This window comes from Oncorhynchus gorbuscha, linkage group LG08 (assembly GCF_021184085.1).
Source record: "Oncorhynchus gorbuscha isolate QuinsamMale2020 ecotype Even-year linkage group LG08, OgorEven_v1.0, whole genome shotgun sequence".
In the NCBI taxonomy this organism is placed as follows: Eukaryota; Metazoa; Chordata; class Actinopteri; order Salmoniformes; family Salmonidae; genus Oncorhynchus; species Oncorhynchus gorbuscha.
In genome coordinates, this window is record NC_060180.1 from 20,963,588 (window position 1) to 20,973,144 (window position 9,557).

Consider the following 9,557-nt stretch of genomic DNA (forward strand, 5'->3'; position numbering starts at 1 on the left):
TAATGCCACTTTAATAATGTTTACATATCTTACATTACTCATATATATATATAAATAAATATATATATATACTGTAATTTATACCATCTATTGCACTTTGCCTATGCCGCTCGGCTATCGCTCATCCATATACTTACATTCTACATATTCTCATTCACCGCTTTAGATTTATGAGTATTAGGTAGTTGTTGGGGAATTGTTAGATTACTTGTTAGATATTACTGCACTGTCGGAACTAGAAGCGCAAGCATTTCACTACACTTGCATTAACATCTCCTAACCATGTGTATGTGACAAATAACATTTGATTTGATTTGATTTGAGAGAGCAGTCTTTGACTAAGGTGGCTGGAGACTTTGACAATTTTTTGGGGCCTTCCTCTGACACCGCCTGGTATAGAGGTTCTGGATGGCAGGAAGCTTGGCACCAGTGATGTACTGGGCCGTACGCAACTACCCTCTGTAGTGCCTTGCTGTCGGAGGCTGAGCAGTTGCCATACCAGGCAGTGATGCAACCAGTCAACTTGCTCTCTATGGTGCAGCTGTAGAACTTTTTAAGGATCTGAGGTCCCATGCCAAGTCTTTTCAGTCTCCTGAGGGGGAATAGGCTTTGTCGTGCCCTCTTCACAACTGTCTTGGTGTTTGGACCATGATAGTTTGTCGGTGATGTGGACAACAAGGAACTTGAAGCTCTCAACCTGCTCCACTTCAGCCCCTTTTCCTGTAGTCCACAATCATCTTCTTTGTCTTGATCACGTTGAGGGAGAGGTTGTTATCCTGGCACCACACGGCCAGGTCTCTGACCTTATCCCTATAGGCTGTCTTATCGTTGTTGGTGATCAGGCCTACTACTCTTGTGTTGTCGGGAAACTTAATGATGGTGTTGAAGTCGTGCCTGGCCATGCAGTCATGAGTGAACAGGGAGTACAGCAAGGGACTGAGCACACACCCCTGAGGGACCCCTGTGTTGAGGCTCAGCATGGCGTATGTGTTGTTACCTACCCTTACCACCTGGGGGGCGGCCCGTCAGGAAGTCCAGGATCAGGTTGCAGAGGGAGGTGTTTAGTCCCAGGGTCCTTAGCTTAGTGATGAGCTTTGAGGGCACTATGTTGTTGAACGCTGAGCTGTAGTCAATTAATAGCATTCTCACATAGGTGTTCCTTTTGTCCAGGTGGGAAAGGGCAATGTGGAGTGCAATAGAGATTGCACCATCTGTGAATCTGTTGGGGCGGTATGCAAATTGGAGTGGGTCTTAGGTTTCTGGGATAATGGTGTTGATGTGAGCCATGACTAGCCTTTCAAAGCACTTCATGACTACAGACGTGAGTGCTACGGGGCGGCAGTCATTTAGGCAGGTTACCTAAGTGCTCTTGGGCACAGGGACTATGGTGGTCTGCTTAAAACATGTTGGTATTACGGACTCTGTAATGGTCAGCACATGCTCGGAGTACACGTCCTGGTTCCCCATTTGGCCTGCGGCCTTGTGAATATCGACCTGTTTAAAGGTCTTACTCACATCAGCTACAGAGAGAGTGATCACACAGTCGTCCAGAACAGCTGATGCTCTCATGCATGCTTCAGTGTTGCTTGCCTCGAAGCGAGCATAGAAGTAATTTAGCTCATCTGGTAGGCTTGTGTCCCTGTGCAGCTCGCGGCTGTGCTTCCCTTTATAGTTTGTAATAGTTTGCAAGTCCTACCACATCCGAGGCGTGTCAGAGCCGGTGTAATACTACTCAATCTTAGTCCTGTATTGACGCTTTGCCTGTTTGATGGTTCGTCAGAGGGCATAGCAGGATTTCTTATAAGCTTCCGGGTTAGAGTCCCGCTCCTTGAAAGCGGCAGCTCTACACTCTACACTTAGCTCAGTGCGAATGTTGCTGTAATCCATGGCTTCTGGTTGGGGTATGTACTAGAGGTCGACCGATTAATCGGAATGGCCGATTAATTAGGGCCGATTTCCTGTTTTCATAACAATCGGTAATCGGCATTTTTGGACACCGATCATGGCCATTTACATTGTACTCCACGAGGAGCCTGCGTGGCTGACTACCTGTTATGCGAGTGCAGCAAGGAGCCAAGGTAAGGTGCTAGCTAGCATTAAACGTATCTTATAAAAAACAATCTTAACAATCTTACAATCTTAACATAATCACTAGTTAACTACATATGGTTGATGATATTACTAGTTTATCTAGCTTGTCCTGCGTTGCATATAATCGATGCGGTGCCTGTTCATTTATCATTGAATCAGAGCCTACTTTGCCGAACGGGTGATTTAACAAGCGCATTCGTGAAAAAAGCAGTGTCGTTGCACCAATGTGTACCTAACCATAAACATCAATGCCTTTCTTAAAATATATACACAGAAGTATATATTTTTAAACCTGCATATTTAGTTAAAAGAAATTCATGTTAGCAGGCAATATTAAACTAGGGAAATTGTGTCACTTCTCTTGCGTTCATTGCAAGCAGAGTCAGTGTATATGCAACAGTTTGGGCCACCTGGCTTGTTACAAACTAATTTGCCAGAATTGTACGTAATTATGACATAACATTGAAGGTTGTGCAAAGTAACAGGAATATTTAGCCTTATGGATGGCACCCGTTAGATAAAATACGGAACGGTTCCGTATTTCACTGAAAGAATAAATGTTTTATTTTCTAAATGATAGTTTCCGCATTTGACCATATTAATGAACTATGGGTCGTATTTCTATGTGTTATTATGTTATAATTAAGTCTATGATTTGATATTTGATAGATATGTGATAGAGCAGTCTGACTGAGCGGTGGTAGGCAGCAGCAGGCTCATAGGCATTCATTCAAACAGCACTTTCGTCCGTTTTCCAGCAGCTCTTTGCAATGCTTCAAGCATTTATGTTTATGACTTCAAGCCTATCAACTCCCGAGATTAGACTGGTGTAACCGATGTGGAATGGCTAGCTAGTTAGCGGGGTGCGCGCTAATAGTGTTTCAAACGTCACTCGCTCTGAGACTTGGAGTAGTTATTCCCCTTGCTCTGCAAGGGCCGCGGCTTTTGTGGAGCGATGGGTAACGATGCTTCGAGGGTGGCTGTTGTCGATGTGTTCCTGGTTCGAGCCCAGGTAGGGGCGAGGAGATTTGCCAAATGGAGGGCGGGAGAGCTTTCTCTGTGTGTGGAGTAAAGTTGGTCCAGAGTTTTTGTCCTCTGGTTGCACATTTAACATGCTGGTAGAAATCAGGTACAACGGATTCAAGTTTCCCTGCATTAATGTCCCCGGCCACTTGGAGCGCCGCCTCTGGATGAGCGTTTTCCTGTTTCTTTTTATACAGCTCATTGAGTGCGGTCTTAGTGCCAGCATCAGTTTGTGGTGGTAAATAGACCGCTTTGAATAATTATATATCCCCGATATCTCCGTCTCTTTCTCTTTCTCATGCGAATCACTGGGATTCGGGTGTCTGAAGTAACTGATTTACTTCTGACACCTTGTCGGGTGTCTGAAGTAAATCCTTCATGTCCGACTCTTTGAAGAAAAATACTTCTTTCAGTACGAGGTGAGTAATCGCTGTCCTGATATCTAGAAGCTCTTTTCAGTCATAAGAGACAGTGGCAGAAACATTACGTACAAAATAAGTTACAATTAACGGGAAAAAAACACACAATAGCACAATTGGTTAGGAAACCGTAAAATGGCAGCCATCTCCTGCGGCGTCATTGGTTGACCATATATACAGTATATATGTTTTTCCAGATCTCTCCAGAGATGTTCTATCGGGTTTAAGTCTGGGCTCTGGCTGGGCCACTCAAGGACAGTCAGAGACTTGTCCCGAAGCCATTCCTGTGTTATCTTGACTGTGTGCTTAGGGTTGCTGTCCTGTTAGAAGGTAAACCTTTCCCCTAGTCTGAGGTCCTGAGCACTCTGGAGCAGGTTTTCATCAAGGATCTCTCTGTACTTCGCCCTTTTCATCTTTCCCTCGATCCTGCCGAGTCACCCAGTCCCTGCCACTGAAAAACATCCCCACCATAGGGATGGTGCCAGGTTTTCTCCAGACGTGATGCTTGGCAATCAGGCAAAAGAGTTACATCTTGGTTTCATCAGACCAGATAATCTTGTTTCTCATTCCCATTTTCACAGAGGAACTGTCAGAGTGACCGTCCTGTCTCGGAGCTCTACGGACAACCTCCTGGCTACACTAGTGACCATATCCCCCCGTGCATCCCGCAAAGGCGGAGGTGTTGCTAACATTTACGATAGCAAATTTCAATTTACAAAAAAATGACGTTTTCGTCTTTTGAGCTTCTAGTCATGAAATCTATGCAGCCTACTCAATCACTTTTTATAGCTACTGTTTACAGGCCTCCTGGGCCATATACAGCATTTCTCACTGAGTTCCCTGAATTCCTATCAGACCTTGTAGTCATTGCAGATAATATTCTAATCTTTGGTGACTTTAATATTCACATGGAAAAGTCCACAGACCCACTCCAAAAGGCTTTTGGAGCCATCATCGACTCAGTGGGTTTTGTCCAACATGTCTCTGGACCCACTCACTCTCACAGTCATACGCTGGACCTAGTTTTGTCCCATGGAATAAATGTTGTGGATCTTAATGTTTTTCCTCATAATCCTGGACTATCGGACCACCATTTTATTACGTTTGCAATTGCAACAAATAATCTGCTCAGACCCCAACCAAGGAACATCAAAAGTCGTGCTATAAATTCACAGACAACACAAAGATTCCTTGATGCCCTTCCAGACTCCCTCTGCCTACCCAAGGACGCCAGAGGACAAAAATCCGTTAACCACCTAACTGAGGATCTCAATTTAACCTTGCGCAATACCCTAGATGCAGTTGCACCCCTAAAAACTAAAAAAATGTCTCATAAGAAACTAGCTCCCTGGTACATGGAAAATACCCGAGCTCTGAAGCAAGCTTCCAGAAAATTGGAACGGAAATGGCGCCACACCAAACTGGAAGTCTTCCGACTAGCTTGGAAGGACGGTACCGTGCAGTACCGAAGAGCCCTTACTGCTGCTCGATCGTCCTATTTTTCTAACTTAATTGAGGAAAATAAGAACAATCCGAAATTCCTTTTTGATACTGTGGCAAAGCTAACTAAAAAGCAGCATTCCCCAAGAGAGGATGACTTGCACTTTAGCAGTGATAAATTCATGAACTTCTTTGAGGAAAAGATTATGATTATTAGAAAGCAAATTACGGACTCCTCTTTAAACCTGCGTATTCCTCCAAACCTCAGTTGTCCTGAGTCTGCACAACTCTGCCAGGACCTAGGATCAAGAGAGACGCTCAAGTGTTTTAGTACTATATCTCTTGACACAATGATGAAAATAATCATGGCCTCTAAACCTTCAAGCTGTATACTGGACCCTATTCCAACTAAACTACTGAAAGAGCTGCTTCCTGTGCTTGGCCCTCCTATGTTGAACATAATAAACGGCTCTCTATCCACTGGATGTGTACCAAACTCACTAAAAGTGGCAGTAATAAAGCCTCTCTTGAAAAAGCCAAACCTTGACCCAGAAAATATAAAAAACTATCGGCCTATATCGAATCTTCCATTCCTCTCAAAGATTTTAGAGAAGGCTGTTGCGCAGTAACTCACTGCCTTCCTGAAGACAAACAATGTATACGAAATGCTTCAGTCTGGTTTTAGACCCCATCATAGCACTGAGACGGCACTTGTGAAGGTGGTAAATGACATTTTGATGGCATCGGACCGAGGCTCTGCATCTGTCCTCGTGCTCCTAGACCTTAGTGCTGCTTTTGATACCATCGATCACCACATTCTTTTGGAGAGATTGGAAACCCAAATTGGTCTACACGGACATGTTCTGGCCTGGTTTAGGTCTTATCTGTCGGAAAGATATCAGTTTGTCTCTGTGAATGGTTTGTCCTCTGACAAATCAACTGTACATTTCGGTGTTCCTCAAGGTTCTGTTTTAGGACCACTATTGTTTTCACTGTATATTTTACCTCTTGGGGATGTTATTAGAAAACATAATGTAAACTTTCACTGCTATGCGGATGACACACAGCTGTACATTTCAATGAAACATGGTGAAGCCCCAAAATTGCCCTCGCTAGAAGCATGTGTTTCAGACATAAGGAAGTGGATGGCTGCAAACTTTCTACTATTAAACTCGGACAAAACAGAGATGCTTGTTCTAGGTCCCAAGAAACAAAGAGATCTTCTGTTGAATCTGACAATTAATCTTAATGGTTGTACAGTCGTCTCAAATAAAACTGTGAAGGACCTCGGCGTTACTCTGGACCCTGATCTCTCTTTTGAAGAACATATCAAGACCATTTCGAGGACAGCTTTTTTCCATCTACGTAACATTGCAAAAATCAGAAACTTTCTGTCCAAAAATGATGCAGAAAAATTAATCCATGCTTTTGTCACTTCTAGGTTAGACTACTGCAATGCTCTATTTTCCGGCTACCCGGATAAAGCACTAAATAAACTTCAGTTAGTGCTAAATACGGCTGCTAGAATCCTGACTAGAACCAAAAAATTTGATCATATTACTCCAGTGCTAGCCTCTCTACACTGGCTTCCTGTCAAAGCAAGGGCTGATTTCAAGGTTTTACTGCTAACCTACAAAGCATTACATGGGCTTGCTCCTACCTCTCTGATTTGGTCCTGCCGTACATACCTACACGTACGCTACGGTCACAAGACGCAGGCCTCCTAATTGTCCCTAGAATTTCTAAGCAAACAGCTGGAGGCAGGGCTTACTCCTATAGAGCTCCATTTTTATGGAACGGTCTGCCTACCCATGTCAGAGACGCAAACTCGGTCTCAACCTTTAAGTCTTTACTGAAGACTCATCTCTTCAGTGGATCATATGATTGAGTGTAGTCTGGCCCAGGAGTGGGAAGGTGAACGGAAAGGCTCTGGAGCAACGAACCACCCTTGCTGTCTCTGCCTGGCCGGTTCCCCTCTTTCCACTGGGATTCACTGGCTTGCTGGGGCTCTCTCGTGCCGTCCCTGGGGGGGGGGTGCGTCACCTGGGTGGGTTGATTCACTGTTGTGGTCGGCCTGTCTGGGTTCCCGCCCCCCCCCCCCCCTTGGGTTGTACCGTGTCGGAGATCTTTGTGGGCTATACTCGGCCATGTCTCAGGATGGTAAGTTGGTGGTTGGAGATTTCCCTCTAGTGGTGTGGGGGCTGTGCTTTGGCAAAGTGGGTGGGGTTATATCCTTCCTGTTTGGCCCTGTCCGGGGGGTGTCCTCGGATGGGGCCACAGTGTCTCCTGACCCCTCCTGTCTCAGCCTCCAGTATTTATGCTGCAGTAGTTTATGTGTCGGGGGGCTAGGGTCAGTTTGTTTATCTGGAGTACTTCTCCTGTCCTATTCGGTGTCCTGTGTGAATCTAAGTGTGCGTTCTCTAATTCTCTCCTTCTCTCTTTCTTTCTCTCTCTCGGAGGACCTGAGCCCTAGGACCATGCCCCAGGACTACCTGACATGATGACTCCTTGCTGTCCCCAGTCCACCTGGCCATGCTCCTGCTCCAGTTTCAACTGTTCTGCCTTACTATTATTCAACCATGCTGGTCATTTATGAACATTTGAACATCTTGGCCACGTTCTGTTATAATCTCCACCCGGCACAGCCAGAAGAGGACTGGCCACCCCACATATGCTCTCTCTAATTCTCTCTTTCTTTCTGTCTCTCGGAGGACCTGAGCCCTAGGACCGTGCCCCAGGACTACCTGACATGATGGCTCCTTGCTGTCCCCAGTCCACCTGACTGTGCTGCTGCTCCAGTTTCAACTGTTCTGCCTTATTATTATTTGACCATGCTGGTCATTTATGAACATTTGAACATCTTGGTCATGTTCTGTTATAATCTCTACCCGGCACAGCCAGAAGAGGACTGGCCACCCCACATAGCCCGGTTCCTCTCTAGGTTTCTTCCTAGGTTTTGGCCTTTCTAGGGAGTTTTTCCTAGCCACCGTGCTTTTACACCTGCATTGTTTGCTGTTTGGGGTTTTAGGCTGGGTTTCTGTACAGCACTTTGAGATATCAGCTGATGTACGAAGGGCTATATAAATAAATTTGATTTGATTTTGATTTGATTTGAATTCCTTTCAATCACATGGCTTGGTTTTTACTCTGACATGCACTGTCAACTGTAAGACCTCATATAGACAGGCATGTGCCTTTTCAAATAATGTCCAATCAATTGAATTTACCACAGGTGGACTCTAATCAAGAAGAAACATCTCAAGGATGATCAATAGAAACAGGATGCACCTGAGCTCAATTTCGACTCTCATAGCAAAAGGTCTGAATACTTATGTAAATAAGGTATTTCTGTTTTTTATTTTTAATATATTTTAATACAAAACCTGTTTTCGCTTTGTCATTATGGGGTATTGTGTGTAGATTGATGAGGATTTATTTATTTCAATCCATTTTAGAATAAGGCTGTTACGTCTAAATACTTTCCGAATGCACTGTCGTTCCACTTTGACATTATGGGGTATTGTGTGTAGGCCTGAGACAAGGCATCCCTATTTAATACATTTTACATTCAGGCTGTAACACATCAAAATGTGGAAAAGGCAAGGGGAGTAACTTCTTTCTGAAGGCACAGAATACTGTATATATACATTTTTGCTCAATCTGATTGGTTGGGCCTGGCTCCACACTCGTGCCTATGCGGCTTTTCCACAGTGCCCTATAGCATTTCAACAACTTCTTTTAAGTTAATTGTGGTTTTATTATGCTTTTTTCTTGCGTGTGTTCACTCTGACAAGTGAATTTATGAGAAGTGTTTAATTGATTCAGCAGCTTTATCCACTAAATCAGAATTCAGGCTTCTCATTGCTCATTGCTCATTGCTCATTGGCCTCTTTGGCTTTCCCCTTGTCTTTCCTCGTCTATTGGCCGTTCTGAGTTCCCCGGCAGCAGGCATGAGTTCCCCGGCAGCAGACATGCTCCGTGGCTTGTGGAATGCCCCTCGGCCCCTCAGTCATTCTCATCTCTCCATGCCTCTTCTGTTCCGTGGCGTATTGACTGACCCAGTCTCTCTGATGTTTTGTTGTTATGTTTTTTTTTGTTTGGGGAGCTTCTTGTAATTATTGGCAGACCCCCATCTCATGTCGGTATTCAAAGCTGTCATTGTCTGACATGTTTTTCTATTACAGCCACAATGGTCAGGGGTTATGGTATGTGATAGGTCATTTGATCAGAGGTCATGGTGTGTTGATGGGCTGAAATGCAGCTCCTAGGTGGTGGTTTCTATTTAGACCAAAGTGACCTCATCTCATTCAGCGTCGTGACTGTGTTGCTCACAGAGAGGTGACCGAACTGCGACCAAGTTCCTCACAGTAACTGGACGGTGACCAGGTCAAACACAGGCGACCAGGCCACACTACACCGCTCACTGCGACCATAGGACCATGGGACCACATCCTACAACATTATGATTTATAAAACAACAATATCATTGACTCTCTGTGTGTATCTGACTAATACAGTTTCTAAGCAAAAGCACCTGCGGTTCTTCGGATGATGCTAACTGTGAAATACTAGAATAACATGAAA